This window comes from Schistocerca cancellata, chromosome 1, assembly GCF_023864275.1.
Source record: "Schistocerca cancellata isolate TAMUIC-IGC-003103 chromosome 1, iqSchCanc2.1, whole genome shotgun sequence".
NCBI classification, from domain to species: Eukaryota; Metazoa; Arthropoda; class Insecta; order Orthoptera; family Acrididae; genus Schistocerca; species Schistocerca cancellata.
Window position 1 is genome coordinate 17,467,412 of NC_064626.1, and position 19,647 is coordinate 17,487,058.

Below are 19,647 nucleotides of genomic sequence, written 5' to 3' on the forward strand. Positions count from 1 at the left end.
TGAATGAGCAGCTGCAGGACTGTACTTAGAGATTTCCCAGATCCTCTTTCTTGCGTTTCAGAGAACTGGGCCTATTCACCATTCAAGGCGAACTCCTGAAACCACTCGGCAATTGAGGTGACCGTTGGACCGTTGATATCACGTCATTTTGCACACCATATACAGGGTGTATCGCAATTAATGGCGTAAACGCTTACAGTTGAAAGAGACAACACCTGATTGCCGTCTTTTTTGACTTACATAAAGCATACGACACGAATTAGTGACATCATATCCTTGCCACATTGTATGAGTGGGGTCTCCGGAGACCACTTCCGATTTTTATCCAAAACTTCCTGTCGCTCCGTACTTTCCATGTCCAAGTTGGTGACTCCCATAGTTCCATCCATATCCAGGAGGGCTCTATATTGAGTGTCTATTTTCATTGGCCATTAACGGTCTAGCAGCAGCTTTCGGGCTCTCTGTCTCACCTTCTCTGTACGCAGACGACTTCTGCATTTCGTACTGCTGCTTCAGTACTGCTGTTGCTGAGCGGCGCCTTCTGGTAGCCATCCACAAGGCGCAGTCATGGGCTCTAGCCCACGGCTTCCAGTTTTCAGCCGCAAAGTCGTATGTCGTGCACTTCTGTCGACATCGTACCGTTCATGCGGAACCCGCACTTTACCTTAATGACGATCCACTCACTGAAGTGGAGACATATCAATTCCTAGGGCTGGTTTTCGTCGCTCGATTGACTTGGCTCCCTCATCTTCGTCCGCTTAAGAAGAAGTGCTGGCAGCACCAGTTGGGGTGCAGATCGCTGTACGCTGCTGCAGCTCTACAGTTCCCCTGAGCATCCGAATTACCGTCTCCTTTTCCCGCCCGCGGCAGTCCATCTCCCTCATCGGCGGCCCAGATCGGGGCTAACGATTGCGGTTCGCGTGCGGTCCCTTCTCTCCGAACTGGAGTCCTTCACTTTACCACCTCTGCTTGCGGTCCGTTCACGTACGCCTTCATGGTGTACTCCTCGGCCGCAGCTTCTTCTGGACCTTTTGCATGGCCCTAAGGACTCCGTCAACCCCGCCGCTCTCCGCTGTCACTTCCTCTCGATTCTTGACGTGTTCCGGGGCTCTGAAGTAGTTTACACCGACGGATCAATGGCTGATGGTCACGACGGCTTCGCATATGTTCATGGAGGACGTATTGAGCAGCACTCCTTGCCAGTTGGCAGCAGTGTTTCCACTGCAGTGCTGGCGGCCATATCTCGTCCTCTCGAGTATATCCGCTCATGCCGTGGCGAGTCATTTCTCCTGAGTACTGACTCATTGAGCAGTCTCCAAGCTATCGACCAGTGCTACCCTCGCCAGCCTCTGGTAGCGTCCATTCAGGAGTCCATCTATGCCCTGGAACAGCCCCGCCACTCCGTGGTGTTTGTGTGGACCCCAGGACACGTCGGAATCCCCGGCAACGAACTTGCCGACAGGCTGGCCAAACAGGCGACGCGGAAACCGCCTCTGGAGATAGGCATCTCCGAAGCTGACCTGCGCTCTGTCTTACACCGCAGGGCTTTCCGGCTTTGCGAGCCGGAATGGCATAACAGCACGCATAACAAACTGTGTGTCATTAAGGAGACTACGAATGTGTGGAAGTCTTCCATGCAGACCTTTCGCCCGGAATCTCTGCCGGCTCCGCGCTGGCCATACGTGGCTAATGCATGGATACCTACTCCGTCGCGAGGACCCACCTCAGTGTCACTGTGGCTCCCAAATGACTGTCGTCCACCTCTTCCTGGACTGCCCACTTTTAGCCGCTCTGCGGCAGACTTTTAACTTTCCCAGCAACCTGCCTTCAGTGTTGGGCGACAATGCCTCCACAGCAGTTTTAGTTTTACGTTTTATCCGTGAGAGTGGGTTTTATACTTCTGTATAGGTTTTAGCGCATGTCCTTTGTCCTTCTGTGTCCTCGACCCTAGTGCTTTTAGGGTGGAGGTTTAATATGTTGCAGAGTGGCTGGCTTTCCCTTTTTACTCTCGTGGTTGGCCAGCCACTGTAATCTGCTTTCATGTTTTACTCTCTTATGTTTTCAGTGTCTCTCTGTTGTTTTCTTGTCCTCTTTTGTTCCTTTTAGTGTTCGTTGCCTTCCCTGCGTTCTTGTGGCTTTTCCTTTCCGCTTTGTGTTATGTTTCGTCCGTTTTATTCTCACACTTGTGGCATTGTTTTATTAGGAACAAGGGACCGATGACCTCGTAGTTCGGTCCCTTCTCCCGCCTTTAAACCAATCAACCAACCAACCAACCAACAGTTGAAAGTACACGATACTAGAAGCAAAAAAGCTTCAGTAAACATAGGGTCAAAAATGCATACCTTAAGAGCTACGAGCAATTTTTCATCTTCGATACTGCGAAACAAATCTCTTCCACTGCAAGTTCTTTGCATTCCATATTTTGGGAAGTGGTAGTATGGACCAAAATTACAAAAATATGTCCAGCAAACATATGCTCTTAAAAGCATACCTTAAAACTTACCAGCACTTGAAAATTAGAAGAGTTGTGTTTGAAAGAAGCAAAGATGAGCAAGCTCTCATAGCTCTTAAGGAATGCATTTTAGAGAACATGTTTACTGAACTTTTTTTCTTGTTTTGATCCATAGTACTATTTCCCAAAATATGGAAAGCAAAAAACTTGCAGTCGAAGAGATTTGTTTCACAGTATCGAAGATGAAAAATTGCTCGGAGATCTTAAGGTATGCATTTTCGACCCTATGTTTACTGAGAAATTTTTGCTTTTAGTATCGTCTACTTTCAACTGTATGCGTTTACGCCATTAATTATGATACACCCTGTATACACAATGTTTTTTTTCTACATTGCCATCATGTTTTGCGTTATGGTGAGCTTTCAGCATAACATTGCACTGCACATAATGATAGGATGTTGTTGTTGTTCAGTCCTGAGACTGGTTTGATGCAGCTCTCCATGCTACTCTATCCTGTGCAAGCTTCTTCATCTCCCAGTACTTACTGCAACCAACATCCTTCTGAATCTGCTTAGTGTATTCATCTCTTGGTCTCCCTCTACGATTTTTACCCTCCACGCTGCCCTCCAATGCTAAATTTGTGATCCCTTGATGCCTCAGATCATGTCCTACCAACCGATCCCTTCTTCTCGTCAAGTTGTGCCACAAACTTCTCTTCTCCCCAATTCTATTCAATACCTCCTCATTAGTTATGTGATCAACCCATCTAATCTTCAGCATTCTTCTATAGCACCACATTTCGAAAGCTTCTATTCTCTTCTTGTCCAAACTATTTATCGTCCATGTTTCACTTCCATACATGGCTACACTCCATACAAATACTCTCAGAAACGACTTCCTGACACTTAAATCTATTCGATGTTAACAAATTTCTCTTCTTCAGAAACTCTTTCCTTGCCATTGCCAGTCTACATTTTATATCTTCTCTACTTCGACCATCATCAGTTATGTTGCTCCCCAAATAGCAAAACTCCTTTATTACTTTAAGTGTCTCATTTCCTAATCTAATTCCCTCAGCATCACCCGACTTAATTTGACTACGTTCCATTATCTTCGTTTTGCTTTTGTTGATGTTCATCTTATACCCTCCTTTCAGGACACTGTCCATTCCGTTCAACTGCTCTTCCAAGTTCCTTGCTGTCTCGGACAGAATTACAATGTCATCGGCGAACCTCAACGTTTTTATTTCTTCTCCATGGACTTTAATACCTACTCCGAATTTTTCTTTTGTTTCCTTTACTGGTTGCTCAATATACAGATTGAATAACATCAGGGAAAGGCTACAACCCTGTCTCACTCCCTTCCCAACCGCTGCTTCCCTTTCATGCCCCTCGACTCTTATAACTGCCATCTGGTTTCTGTACAAATTGTAAATAGCCTTTCGCTCCCTGTATTTTACCCCTGTCATCTTTAGAATTTGAAAGAGAGTATTCCAGTCAAAGTGATAGGATACCACAGATCATATACGATTTTAGGAAGCTCCTGTTCCAAAACATGTTGGCGTATGTTTAGAATATAAATTGGGACTTGTCCCTGATCGTGGAATTATCAATGTGAACTTACGAAAGCCTATCAGTAAATCCACCTCCAGTCACTGAGCATGACAAAACTGTGGCATAGCATACCTCAACGTTATCGACATCACCAGGACCAGTCAAAAGAACAGCGCTAGCAAACAGATTATTACAAGTACCAGACAGGAACTGTCCTACCTGAGGTGATTGCGACAGTCCAGGCTGAGGTGACTGTGACAGGCCCACTGGGGTAATTGGAATGTTGATGGGCCTTGATGGACTGTGTGTAGGCAGTGACTGTGACGTAGGTGGTCTCTGGTTGGGTCGTGATGGAAGAGCGCTTCTTAATGATTCCAACATCCCTAGAAGAAAGCGCAGTAGATAAGTGCTGTGTGGGACAATTCCAAAGAAGAAAACACGGTAGACAAGTGTCACACGAAAATATAAGTTTTTTTACGTGAATTGGTACTTATGTACGCAATCATCTGCAGCGGTACCAGTGCATATGGACTTGATGTTGACATTATCAAGCTCCAATTGTGCAGTGGTTGTCGATATGTTCGTTGCACCATCAATATCTAGTTCTAGTGGGGCTATGTTATTCACAGGGCTATCAACCATTCGACATATTCATGTCATATCCATCATTCCCAGAAACAAGAAAAAATCTGATAAGCACTATTTGAAAGCGTAAATTATTAACATTTTTGTAGGAAGAATTTTGTGAGTTATCGCTTATGTATGCACTCGTCCACAATGGGACCTCAGCCCTGTGTGCTCATGGTTGAGAATGGCTTCATCCTAAAGGGCTGTTGTGATTCAGATGCTAACGTCACATCTGAACGAGTCCTCTTTGCCTCATTGTCAGAAACATGACTAAGCCTTATATACCTTTCCATCACATATCACCAGCCTTGTGATGTTTGAGGAGAATATTGGTTCAGTATTTGAAATACCTGGGAGAACTTATAACAGGAAGGAACAGGAGCAAGGAGGGAATAACAGAGAGGATAAAGAAGATAAGGTCAGCCTTCTGCATGACGAAAGAGATATACAATAAAAAGAATATATCCACAGAGGCAAAGATAAGCCACTACAAGGCAACGGTGAGGAATGCAGTACTATATGCTGCTGAGACGATGACCCTAGGAAGAAATGGCGCAGAACAACTAGAGAAAGAAGAGAGAAAAATACTGAGAACAATACTAGGCCCCAAAAGAGGTGGAGAGAGGTGGATGCGAAGACGTAGGGAAGAATTGTACCGGAACATGAGAACAATATCCGCGGAAATCAGACTCAAAAGGGCAAGGTTTGCTGGACATGTAGTTAGGATGAGTATGGACAGAATGACGAAGAGAGTGTGGGAAACAACAGGGAGGACAAGTGGAAAGACAGGAACCAAGTGGGTTGTTGAACTACGGACTGATGACCGCAGAAGTTAAGTCCCATAGTGCTCAGAGCCATTTGAACCATCTGAACTACGGAAGAACTCGTTGAAATTGGGGATCAAGGTCGAAGGAAAGGAAAATTGGAGGAACAAATATACTCCGACCAATATGCCGGAGATCAATGACAGAGAAGAATACAGAAGATTAGAGTGTCACCAGTGGAGCCGCCAGGAGAAACGGAAACTGAAGATCTCGGAAGAACAGCGGGAGAGAAGAAGAGAAAGAACGAAGAGGTTCTGGGAGAAGAAGAGGAAAATCCAGTCCGCGAAGGGGCTTCCAGTGGTTCTACAGAGGCAAGAAGAAGAAGAAGAAGAATAAGAAGAAGAAGAAGAGGAATAATAATAATAATAACAACAACAACAACATATAAGTATTAAGTGCAAATACGCTGGTGTACTTAAAGAGGAATCTAACTTCTGCGGAATGTGTCACTACCACATAACAAATGAAACTTGGACCGTACAAAAGAGCTGATACAGTATAGTACATAAATCACTGTAAGAATTACACATTGAGACGAACAGGAAAGACACTTTTATGGACCGCTGGACATTAAATGCGACGGGACATGTTTCTTAACAACTTTTGTTAACAGGTCATGTGATCAGCAAGGATGGCAATGCGTGCTCTGCAACACGCTACCCATGATGGGTACATGAGTGGTAAGGAGCTCCTGTAGTAAGGGGCTCCACTGATTCACCATTGCAGTTGACAACTGCTGGATTGTCGATGGTACGTGTAGACGTGTTGAAATACTTGTCCACAGCACATCCCACACCTGCTCGATGGGCTTTAAGTCGGGAAAATGGGCAGGCCAGTCCATGCGCCGTATGTCCTAGCCTGTGCTTTTCAATGGGGTCACACGTTCTCATCCATAACAATGATGTCAAACCCGAGGGCATCCCTGAAAAGATCCACATGGGGAAGGAATGTTGCGTCACAATAACGTTGACTGGAGAGAGTGTTATGTTGAAAGATTTAGAGATCAAAACGATCGTTGAACATCATGCCTCACCAGGACATAACATCTGGACCACCAAACCCCACATGTTCGGCAATGTTCCCGGGTGCTTTACATGTTTCCACCTCTTGTCGTATTATGGTATGTCCAGAATTGTCGAACACGATCGTTTCGGTTGTGCAGGTGCTATGGCCTGCGAGGCGTGGTGTTGCATGGGCGTATTGACCCCCCAAAATCTTTTAACACACGGTCAGCATTAATGTGACACTGTGATCCTTCCCCACGTGCGTCTTTTCAGAGGCCACTCAGGCGTGATTCCATTTTTATGGATTAAAATGCAGGACAACATCGAACAACGCGGGTGGAGGAGGCCTCTGTAGGAGAGGGTGTTCAGCTAATGGACTGGCCTACCTGGTGCGCCGACTTGAACCCCTTACAAAATTACGATGTTATCGCCGAATATAAAAGTTGTTATTTCTTACTTATATTTGCATTACAAATTTCGTGATATCTTGCTCACAAGTTCCTCGAACTTGTCAACAAACTCTAATAAGAAGATTCGGCCTCAAAAGCACCATAGTCGATCATGTCTACAGGCATGATCAGGATTGGTCATGAATTTGTTGGTGAATAATAACGGCCAGTTTGAAATAAACGGATCAGTTTAAAATAAAGGCTGGCAAATAAGGTATTCAGAAATGCATTGGCGGGGGAGCAGAGGAAAAATAGAAATAAAGAGAGAGAGAGAGAGAGAGAGAGAGAGAGAGAGATGCAAGCAATTGGAAGCGACAGTGGACCACGGCGACATGTTTTAAAAAAATTGCTCTAAACACTATGGAACTTAACATCTGAGGTCATCAGTCCCCTAGACTTAGAACTACGTAAACCTAACTAACCTAAGGACATCGCCCACAACTATGCCCGAGGCTGGATTCGAACCTGCGACCGTAGCAGCAGCGCGGGGTTCCGGACTGAAGCGCGTAGAACCGCTGGAGCACAGCGGCGGGCGCCGACATGTGTAGAGCCGTGCTGTAGTGTGGGCAGCATCTCGGCATGTAGCTGCGGACTGCGGGCCGGCGGTGCAGCCAGCGTTCGAGTAACTCACGAGGGTAGTTCACACCTCGTGGCCAACTACAAAGGCTCTGGTTGCTCGAGTGCGTGAGCTGTCAGTGTAAGACTTCTGCGAACGTGGCGCCTGACACAGAGTGCACTGTACTGTGTCGAGCGTTTTCCTGCACTGCGTGTCATCACACGATGGCTGCTTGAGACGACCGATAAAAACAGACGTGGCATTACTAGGTCGTGTTTGTATACCACTCAGAGCGAGGAAATAACAAACAGTCATGACGGTCAGGTCATGTTTTCCAAAATAAATTAACGGTCCTCCAAAAAGAGCTCGGTCACTTTTAGCCACCAGTTTTGGGGGAATTCTACAAAGCTATGAGGCTGCCACTATTTGGCTGCAGGCCAGCCGGGGTGGCCGAGCGGTTCTAGGCGCTTCAGTCTGTAACCGCGCGACCGCTACGGTCGCAGGTTCGAATCCTTCCTCGGGCATGGATGTGTGTGCTGTCCTTAGGTTAGTTAGGTTTAAGTAGTTCTAAGTTGTAGGGGACTGATGACCTCAGATGTTAAGTCCCATAGTGCTGAGAGCCATATTTGGCTGCACCTGCCCATCAGCGATCCCAGCTCTCGCCGCCCTCCCGTCGCTCTCTGTCATGTCTTAAGGTCACCGCCATCTTTGCGAAAAATAATATTTGTAAAGTGATAGGAGGTACATCGAAACTGACTCGCTCGTGTCAAAAAGGTCACAAAAGTAAAATTTAACAGGAGAAGGAAAAAAACTTTCAGCAGTATAAGCCATCTGTGGATGTTTTGCTATTTCGATGTCAGTGATTATTAAGTCTTCAAGGACTGTGTAGTATTGTGTCTTTTTGTTTTGTAATTTGTAGTTTAGCAAACAAATGGATTTAAAAATTGCTGTTTTGCAATGAACAACTTTTTATTACAATAAAAGAAAGCTATACTTGGAAAAGATGTTGATTTTATTACGAAATCAGTAAATATGATGAACTGCAAACTCAAATTACTACTTGATTCACATTTTGAGTTGTAGATGCACTTCCTATAATAAAACTGAAGCAAAATACAATAATACAATTAAATTTTCTTGATCATCATCATCACTGTTTGTTGCCCATACTACTGACCATTCTTCCAGTTGCTCATAAAATTCCGCGTAGTAAGGTGGAATATACCATTTGTATTTCTTTGACACTGATGGGTACCCGTTTTTGAGGATATGCTAACTCATCCGGAAGTACAGAATCCTTAGTGAGGCTTTAAAGGAGCTGAAATATCTCTGCGACAGTAGCATCAATCAACTTCTCTGTCTTCCGTTGTCCAGTATACTGTGCGCCACAGTCAAAACTCATCCATTTAGAAGAGGAAAAAGAAATTTTATGTTCCTTAGAAAATTTTCTGATGCTTGATCCAGAGAGGCAAGACTGTTTACAACAGACAGGCCACCAATTTTTGAATGCTACTATAGCAATATCGTTAACAGGTCTTATTGAGAATTTACTTGATGTCTGTTTGAACATTATGCTATAATCTTCAAGTATGTCCCGATGAGTCACTAATTTCTTAATAGTTCCATCTCTACCATTCGGGAGAAAATTATGCCGGCGCATAGGAAAGTAATGTTTCGTCTTCTTAAATGCCCGAGTTGATAAAAGTGTTAAACAAAAGTGAATGATTGTGTTATTCTGATTGTAACCAGCACATGCTTTGGAGAAGAGGTGCAGCTCATTCACATCTTTTCGAAACTTTTCTGGATAAAGCTATAGGAAGAAGCAAACTTCATTTCCACCTTTACGAATGCTTACTTTTCAATTATATATATTAAAAATAAAAAACTTCAGCCCACAGGTATTATCATCCGATTCACTGCGTTCAGAAACTTCATTAATTCTACTGTAAATTTTTTTGGATCTATTTTAGTGAATCACTACTCGGATTCTTACAATTTGTCAAACTTAAAAAGAAAGAAATTCACGTTAAAAGTGCAAGAGACTATCACTGTCCTTTGCTTTCAATTAAACACCTTTCCACATAGTCACTGCAAAAAGAGCACGAGTCGGTACTCACGCCTTACCTGTAACTCCATTTTTATAAAACCAGCGATGAAACCTCGTTCGAATTTCACTGTACGACAACCTTTTTGGCCCTCCACGCTATAATGACAATCCTCTCCCGCACGGTTAACATCACGCATGTGCGGGAACCTGCAACAACAGGACACATATTTGGCGGTGTCATGAAGCCAGTGCATCGTTCTCAGCAACAACTACAGCTTTAATATCTACAGTGCACCTGCTCTTCAATGGCATATACAGTAAAATTTATCCCTAAACTATTCTTTTCTACAAAATCGGTACTTAATTTCCAGGTGCCGTAAATACCCTGTGCTTCCACTATTATAACTGCAGTCCGGTTTCTGTGTATTTTATCCCTGCTACCTTCATAATTTCAAAGTGTTCATTCCAATCGACATTATCAAAAGATTTTTCTAAATCTGCAAATGCTGTAAACGTAGGTTCGCTTTCTTTTAACAACCTGTCCTCTAACACAAGTCGTAGGGTCAGTATGTCCCCAGTGGTTTCTATGTTTCTCCGCAACCCAGACTGATTTTTCCTGAGGACGGCTTCTAACAGTCTGTCTGTTCTTTTGTAAACATAACGTGTCAGTGTTTTGCAACGATGTCACGCAGAATCGCTGCTGAATTGGTTTCCAGTTGTGGATCAACACGCTTTTAACAAGATGGTTATATTTCTATAAATGATATGGTGGTTAATTTTGAATCCCCGTGAGTCTGTTCACGGATGTATTGTTGCAGAAAATAGTGAGAAAACATGAAAGAAGATAGGTGCTTTGTACGGATAGTGGCAGTTGATCCTCAACATACACACAGCGACAAAAGTTGTATTTCGAAGTTAATGGCACAGAAGAATATGGTTGGATCTGAGGCACGCGTATATATTCATTTGCTGTGCGCCCAAATCACCAATCAAAAAACAAACATTTGTATAGCGACAAAATGCTCGTTTTCCCATGGGGTGTTTTCACAGCACGACCGATCAAAGTCAGTGTGGTGGAATGTCACATCCTTCGGGTGCTGGACTGAATCCGTCGAGGCATATCACCCAAAATTATCCCTGTGTCCAATCGACATTCTGTATAAGTGCAGAGTGTTTGCTCGTTGTCGACGTCCAAAAAGCAACTCGTTTCAATCGATGTCACACATGTTCGATTGTTTCATGTCCAGGAAAAGGCAGGCTACTCCACTCTGGTGCTCCTAGCATGCTGAAGGAAAATGTTGGTGAGAACAGGACGATGACGTGCGCGTTATCATCCCTCAAGATGAAAAATAACGACAGCGTTGATGGTAAGGTCCCACGATTGGTTGCACTATCTCGTCCCTCTACGGTAGAGCACGAAAGGTATACGGTCGCCCCATGTGATGCCATTCCAGAAAATCACTCCAACACATAGTACTGGAGGCGTTCGATATTACCGAGTTGTCTGCAAACTCATAGTCTGCGACTACCAGGATACTAACAGATCCGAGTTTCGTCCGTAAACAACACCCGACGCCCGTTCTGGAGCGTCCATTCTGCAAGAATCGTAGGCCATTAGTGACGGAGTCGATGGTGTTGTGATGCGAGACTTGATGCTCTCCGCGGTCGTCTGAAATGGAGATTAGCACCATGCAATCGTCTCCTAACAGTTTAATGCGATACTTGAAGTCCTGTAACGTTTTAGAAAGCCAAATTCAGTTGTGGAGCAGTCAGACCGCGGTTCCTGTGAATCAGAAGTCGTAGGTGTCGGTTATAACGCGCACCTGCCGAACGTTGGCGGCCTGTGCGGTGTCAGTCCTCAACACTACATGTCAGTCGGAGCCAATATCACGTCCGCACCACATCACTTTGGCTCTGGCGCACACATCAAGCAACTTCGCTGGTTTACTTGGATTCGACACGTAAGTTGAAGGTGAGGACTCAATTAGTGCTCGCTATTTTCCTTCGTGACATGATGGTTGTTCGCTCTACTGTTCTATAGACGTCTCTGGGAGGCTACACCCCGTTCGAAGGCGGAGTTCTACCCTTACGTAGCACTCATGGTAACTATATGTTTACAATCGACGTCGGGGTGAGCTTCTGGTTGGTACAGCAACAGCCAAAGCAGAAACGTACCTGCACGACTTACCAGAGTGATGTGAAACTTCTGTTGATGCGTGTGAGAATAAGTGTAAGGCACTTAAGAAAAAACAAGCGGGAAAAGCTGTTGCTTATGAATTACGCGAGCGACTGTCCATTATTCGAAACAGTAACGACCATAAGGTTTAACGACCACATGAAACTAGTTGTAGGGAAAACGGGTGCCAGACTTAGATTCAGTGGAAAAATCCTACGAAAATGAGAATTATTTTCGAAAGAGGAGCCTATACATTCATCCAACCGGTTCGCGACTACTGACCGCCAGCGTGGGACCCCTAGTAGAGGCGACACTTGTAAAATTCCTGTGGGTGACGCCAAATGAGAGGCGTTGTGTATCACGAAGACGTCTATAGTTGAACACACGTTTCAGGAAGTGTCAGGCAACACGCTATTTCGTACGATGTACATTTCACGAAATGTCATTGACAGGATATTTGAGGTGGTAACAAAGCTTACTGTCAGCCCAGGAGAAGACGGAAGATGGAAGAGAGCAGATGGAAGATCATAACAGTACCGAAAGCACTCTCTGCCACACTCCATAAGGTTCGCTGGTGGGTTGATTTTGGGTAGGGGACCAAACAGCGAGGTCATCGGTCCTATCGGATTAGGGAAGGATGGGGAAGGAGGTCGGCCGTGCCCTTTCAAAGGAACCATCTCGGCATTAGCTGTAGCGATTTAGGGAAATCACGGGAAACCTAAATGAGGATGGCCGGACGCGGGTTTGAACCGTCGTTATTCCGAATGCGAGCCCAGAGTGCCAACCACTGCGCCACCTCGCTCGGTCACCGTAAGGTGGCCTGCGAAATGTAGGCCAGGAAGTTGTCGTTCCTCTCGCTCGTGCAACCAGCTGGAAGGACGTAGTTGCCCGCGAGCCCGAATCGTCGCCAATGAGCGACGCAGACGGCTCACGCCTAGCGGCCGCAGGGCCATCGATCGCGGCGTATTTTAAGGAGCCTCCTAATGCCTTATCTGGCTGCACGCGGCGCCCCCGGCACGGCAGCGACGGCTCGTAAATCTGGTGGCCGGCGCGATAAGGGCCGCGCGATTTGCATAGGGGAGGGACGAGGGCAGGGCAGGGCAGGGCACAGCAGCTGCTACCTGGCCACGCAGCGCGGGCCTGGGGCACAGACAAAGATATGTTACTCTGTGCCTGGGGCTCGCACCGCGCACGCGCTGCCGGCCTCTCGGGGGCTGTGGTGCTGCCGGCGCTCTGTCCCTACCCTGGCTGCTGTGCCTCTCCCCTCCCACCTCTAGCACTTTCTCCAACTTCCACTTCAGACGCGGATCACGGACCCCAATAAGCACGTAAACTACGAGTGTTGTCCAGAAAGTAAGTTGGGATCGGTCGCGAAATGGAAACTGTGGTGTCACCGCCAGACACCACACTTGCTAGGTGGTAGCCTTCAAATCGGCCGCGGTCCGTTAGCATACGTCGGACCCGCGTGTCGCCACTACCAGTGATTGCAGACCGAGCGCCGCCACACGGCAGGTCTAGAGACACTTCCTAGCACTCGCCCCAGTTGTACAGCCGACTTTGCTAGCGATGGTTCACTGACAAACTACGCTCTCATTTGCCGAGACGATAGTTAGCATAGCCTTCAGCTACGTCATTTGCTACGACCTAACAAGGCGCCATTACCAGTTACTATTGATACTGTAAAACATGTACCGTCAAGAGCGAGGCTCATCATTAATTGATTAAAGTTAAGTATTCCACCAGCTACGTCCGTTTTTCTAAAGTCTAATTTCCTTGTCCTGTTCCAGGCCTCACGCCAGCCTGCGTGAGCTACAACGCGTGCCTTTCGGCTTCCTCTAATAATACGGTGTTGGCTCTCCTGCCAACCCACAACAGAAACCACTGGGAAAATCCGGTAAAGCTTTGCACAGATGTGTTGGGCAGTGCCTCTAGTATGCCCGTCGATCGTGCCGCGTCGCTCTTTTCAGTTTTGAGTGAACAGTGAGCACGTAAAGATGCGTAGGGAATAGCGTCTCATACGAGGGCCTGGTTAGAGATTTCGTCTGTCGTGCAGCCCACATAGCACAGCTGTCGAGCAGTTCCTTCTTAATGCCAATTCTTGGACGCACACTGCAGGGGCAATGAAGACGCTCTTGCGGCGTTTCCGATGAGAGATGTTTGGTCACCAACAATACGGACCGTAATTGGCTCCCCCTGAGTCTCATCTATTCTCACAAGAACCACTAAAGACACAATTTTTCCACAGACAACGAGCTGAAGATCAGTGCAGATAACTGGCGTAAAGCGTAGGCGACTGCTTCCTATGTCGAAGGTATTGGAAAGTTGATACAACACTACGACAACACTCGAAGTTGGAGTGGCGACTATGTAGCGAAGTAGGTGGAAGGTGTACCTAACTGTTGCAAATAAAACGTTTCCGGTTTCCACTGTGGTTTCCATTTCGCGACCGATCAGAACTCACGTTCTGGACAAGCCTCGTATCAAAATGCTGTTTCGCTCTCTCCGTAAATTCAATATTAGTGTCCAACAGCCTCGCTTTACATTTAAAATTCACTGTGACACAAGAGTTGTTCCCTTCTGGACTTTATTCGGCCCTCTGATTACTCCGAGCGCTGAGCAGTTCATTCATTGGAATGGTGAAATGGAAGGAGACTCTCAGTTGGAAAAGCTCCCGCACAAAAAGTGTGTTGCATATTGCTTTGCACACAACGATAAAGAGAGGTGGGCGAGAATGTGGTGGAGCAACTGTCTTCGCAGGAAAGCTGTACAGGAACAAAAATGATTAGTGAACAAGAAATACAGCAAACAGAAGATTTACTTATACATATAAAAAAAAGTTTTGCATCACCCCGGTTCTCAGGTCTCGTGACGACGGACGTTGACTGTGGATATTGTATCACAGACATAGTCCCTTTGACTGTTCAGAGATGTCACTAAACCCGGCCAAACATGTAAACAGTCATGCATGAGCAGCGCCTATTAGACGGAGAGTGTCCGACAGCCTGTCAGTTCCACTCATTCCACCTGGAAGGAGGTACACGCCTCATGTTGTCTGTAGTTCAACTGTGGCCAGAGGGTCAACACCACGGTTCGATCGCGTCCGCATTGTTACTTTCTGAGAGGAAGGGCTCTCAACAAGGGAAGTGTCCAGGAATCTCGGAGTGAACCAAAACGATGTTGTTCTGACATGGAGGAGATACAGGGAGACAGGAACTGTCGATGGTTTGCCTCGCTCAGAGCACCCAATGGCTACTACTGCAGTGGATGACCGCTACGTACGGATTATAGCTCAGAGGCACCCTTACAGCAACGCCACCATGTTGAATAATGCCTTTCGTGCGCCCACAGGACGTCGTGTTACTACTCAAACTGTGTGCAATAGGTTACATGATGGGCAACTTCACTCCCGACGTCCATGGCGAGGTCCATCTCTGCAACCACGATACCATGCAGCGCGGTACAGATGTGCCGAACAACAGCAAGGTGGAGGTTGCCTGCTGTTTTGGGGTGGTACTATTTGAGGCCGGCGTGCGCCGCTGGTGGTCGTAGAAGGCGCCGTAACGACTGTACGATACGTGAATGCCATCATCCGGCCGATAGTGCAACCATATCGACAGCATATTGGCGAGGCATTTGTCTTCATAGACGACAATTCGCGCCCCCGTCGTGCACATCTTGTGAATGAGTTCCAGCAGGATAACGACATCTCTCGACTAGAGTGGCCAGCATATTCTTCAGACATGAACCCTATCGAACATGCCTGAGATAAATGGAAAAGGGCTGTTTATGTACGACGTGAGCCACCAAACACTCTCAGGGATATACGCCGAATCGTCATTGAGGAATGGGACAGTCTGGACCAACAGTGCCTTGATGAACTTGTGGATAGTATGCCACGACGAATACAGGGATGAATCAATGCAAGAGGACGTGCTACTGGGTATTAGAGGTACCAGTGTGTACAGCAATCTGGACCACAACCTCAGAAGGTCTCGCTGTATGGTGGTGCAACATGAAATGTGTGGTTTTCACGAGCAATAAAAAGGTTTTTTTTTCCTTTATTGATTTTCAATTCCCCCCGAAGGGGGCGGGCCGGCAGCAGCTTACTACGCTGCTCTACAGCCTGCAGACTTGTTTTTAAATAAAGGAAGAAGAAAGAAACTAGGAAAAACAGGCGATAAAATGGCGATTTAAAGTGAAAAATGGCGTAAAATTGCGGAAAGTTAAAACAGAAAGCAAAGGGGGTTGGCAATGTAGATAAAAGAGACAGGAATCAGACAAGTAACACAGTAGACACACAATTAAAAAACATGGCGACAGTCTGGGTTCTGTTCGCAAGTAATAAAAAGCACACTCAGCGACAGTATGATGGCTGTTCGCTACACGTCTCAAAAGACACAACACGGAGCACGCACTGGAAAAACACACTGTAAAACACTGCACGAAAGGCGGCACAAAGATGGCACTCCCGACCCAAGGCAGATGGGGGGAGGGGACCTGGAGTAGGGGAAAAACAAGGAGGGAGGAGAGGAAAAAACGAAAAGGGGGGGAAACCAAGGAGGGAGAGGACTAATAAAGGGGGAGAAGGGCAGACGCGAGAGGGAATGAGAGGAGGCAGAGGAGGGAAAAGTAAAAGGACGCGGGGGAGAGAACTGGGCAAAGAGAGGGGAGGTGGGGAAGAAAGAGGATGGAAGGGGGGGAGAGGGAGCCCGGGAAAAGGACAGAGGAAAGGAGGGGGAGTGAGGATCAGAGTTGATAGGAGGGATAAATGGAGGGAGAGAGGGCATCATCCGGGAGGGGGAGTTGATGGAAGCCACCTTGGGAAAGGAGATGTAGGGTGTAGAGATGGAGGGTAGGGGGCACACAACGGTGAAGACGTGGCAGGGGGCGGGGATGGGAGAGGAGAGGAGCAACCAGGGGGTGAGGGGGTTCAAGACGGCGGGAGGTGTAGAGGATGCGGATATGTTCGAGGAATAGGAGCAGATGGGGGAAAGGAATGAGATCATAGAGGATCCGCGTGGGGGACGGGAGGCGTATACGGAAGGCGAGGCGGAGTGCATGACGCTCAAGGATTTGGAGGGACTTATAGAATTTGGGGGGGGGGGGGGGCAGATATCCAGGCAGGACTGGCATAACAGAGGATGGGACGGATTAAGGATTTGTAGGTGTGTAGGATGGTAGAGGGGTAATAAAAAGGGGCGGAAATGACGGTTTATGTTGATCTTTATTCCAGTTTCCTGTAGAGGTTCCGGAACTCTCGGAACCGGGGTGATACAAAAGTTTTTTTGATGTGTGTATTTCTCCAAGCATACGAAGATTCAAGACAAATATGTATCAAAACACAGAGTCCAGACATCACAGTGCCACAAGAAAATGTCTCTCTGTACTAAAGCACAAACGCTGAAGACAGAGCTGCGACCTGGCGGCATCTGCACAGCATCACGTTGCGGAGTGTCTGCGAGCGCCAGTGGGGCCGGGCGGCTGACCTGTGTCGCGGTGGCAGGGGGCACTCGTGGCGCGGAGCCGCTGGGGGCGCGGCTCGGTGGGCGTGCCTCGTCGCCCGTCGCACCCCGCGCAACCGCTATCTGCGTCTTATGGAAACTCGCAGTTTCGTTGCTATGATGCCTGTGGGATGGTGTTGACATGTGATAACACAAATTGTATAGGTCCTGTAAGCCCCTTGAAGTACCAAACGGATAGACTAAGTTCGTATTGGTACTATGAAATAACATTAATTCTGGATCCCGTGTCCAATTAGTGAAATGTAGGATTTTAGGGATGTAACTGCAGATATTTTTATTGAGGGCTGACGAAAGTTTACCGAACAAGATTACATCAATATTTACTTAATTTGCTGACTTATATTACGAGTAGTACACGGGTCACTCAATAATTAAACAGACAAATTGGTTTGGGGAAGAACTGTTAGTAGGGCAAGTTTGGTACTTTTATGGCTTTAAGTTCGCATGACTAGGATGAGCCCTGATCAGCTGGTTTATCAACACTGTTTTGTTTATAACCTCAGGAATACATTTCAAGATGGCAGTCCGCTTGAAACGTCCACATTAGTTGAACAACGTTCTGTTATTCGTGTTTTACTTGCTGAAGGCGAGAAACCAGTGAATATATACTGTAGAATGTCTGAGGTTTATGGTGAAGGTTGTACGAATCGTGCGAATTTTTACAAGTGGGTAGAGCAGTTCAGAAGTGGTCGCGACTCAGTTACTGACGAACACTGTTGTGGCCGACCAGTCGCAGTTTCAACTCCCTCACTTGAAAGTCGAACCGATGACATTATTCGTGCCGACCGCCTTGACTGTGGAAATGATAGTTGATAAGGTTCACATTAGTTCTGGTACAGTTCATAACATTAACTGTAACAAGCTGAAGTGCCGCAAAACATGTGCAAGATGGGTGCCAAAGGAGATGACGCAGCTACACAAGGTAACAAGGTTGAGAGGGTACACAGGGGTGAAGGTAAGTAATGAAAGAGGATGTGAGCACTTCCTCAATAAAATTTTAACTTGTGATGAAATTTGGCTTTACTATTATGAGCCAGAATCATAAAGACAAAGCATGAAGCGGAAGAACACCAACTCACCTGTCAAGAACAAATTGAGAAGCATCAGCAGGAAAAGTCATGTTGACGGTGTTTTGGGATGCTGAAGGTGCAGTTTCTTGTGATTATCTCGAAGGGCAGCGTACAATGAACAGCCAATACTAGTCGGATTTGCTTTTATACAAGGTGAAGCCAGCCATGACAGAGAGACGTCGTGGATCTCAGAGGAGAGGTGTGATTTTTCAGCACGACAACGCACGCTGTCATATTGCTCAACTGACTCGTGAAACCGTCGACAAAATGGGCTGGGGAAGTACTGCCTCATCCCCCTTACAGTCCTGATTTAGCACCTAGTGATTTCCATTTGTTTGGTGCACTGAACCAGGCATTACGTGGGAAGAGGTTCCAGGACAACGAGGACGTGAAAACGTTTGTGGGAAATTGGTTCAAACATCGAGATAAAGAGTTCTTTGCAGCCGGAATAAGAAAGATTGAAGCCCGTTGAAAGAAGTGCATAAATGTTCAAGGGGATTATGTTGAAAAGTAGAGAAAGTATTGTTTTGTAAAAATAAAAGCTTTTTTCTCCAGGCCAATTTGTCTCTTTACGTTTTATGTTGGTTACTACATCCAAGTAAGCAACGCACAAGTAAGCCATTATGAATGCACAGACATCACACATTCAGATAGTTGATTCACCTGAGCGGGCACTGAATCCGCAACCTCCGGTCCAGATGCACAGTAACATTTGACCTCTGGCGGGAATCTAAAATTAGCGAGTACGGGGGACGTGGACGGGGACCGCGGAGAGATGGCATTAGCTGGGGGTGGGACTCGGCCGGGGAAGGTGCCGAGACAATGCGCGCATTTGCGACGAGCACTGCAGCGGTTAACGCAACTGCCCAGAAAGCAGGACATCCCAGGCTCGAGCCCCTGCCTGGCACACATTTTCATCCGTCACCGCTGATTCTGCATAAAGTCCCGACGCAGCTTATATCATTAGTTCCTTTGCTTTCTTTTCCTTTCTCCCCTCTCCACTCTCAATATAATATGTGGATGCAAAATGGAAAGTCTATCCTGTAAGCATAGTCCACTTTGTGGTGCAGTTGCAACCATGCAGAAAACATCAGCAAGTAAATTATGTGACGTGTTTGCGAGAAGACTGTCAGACACAGGGAACAACAACTAGGACATAAGTTCGTACATATTAAGATACCAATGACGACAATATCTACACCACTACCGCTGACACGCTGTATAATCAAATTTTCCCCTATCTGCAAAAACTAATCTAGCCTTGTAAACCTAGATAACTGGTAACGTGCTCCTCTCCAGTCTGCTGTCTATGTTAATCAGTTGTTTAATATTATGTCCATCCTGAGTACCTCCATATTTTCCACCGA

At 46.4% G+C, this 19,647-nt stretch overlaps 1 protein-coding gene across 2 annotated transcripts in view; it reads left to right on the forward strand.

Annotated features, from left to right (window-relative positions):
• The window catches only part of LOC126164560 (calcium-binding protein E63-1), a 671,194-nt gene that overhangs the window by 147,330 nt on the left and 504,217 nt on the right, over nt 1-19,647 (forward strand). The gene's annotated exons all lie outside the window — the stretch shown is intronic.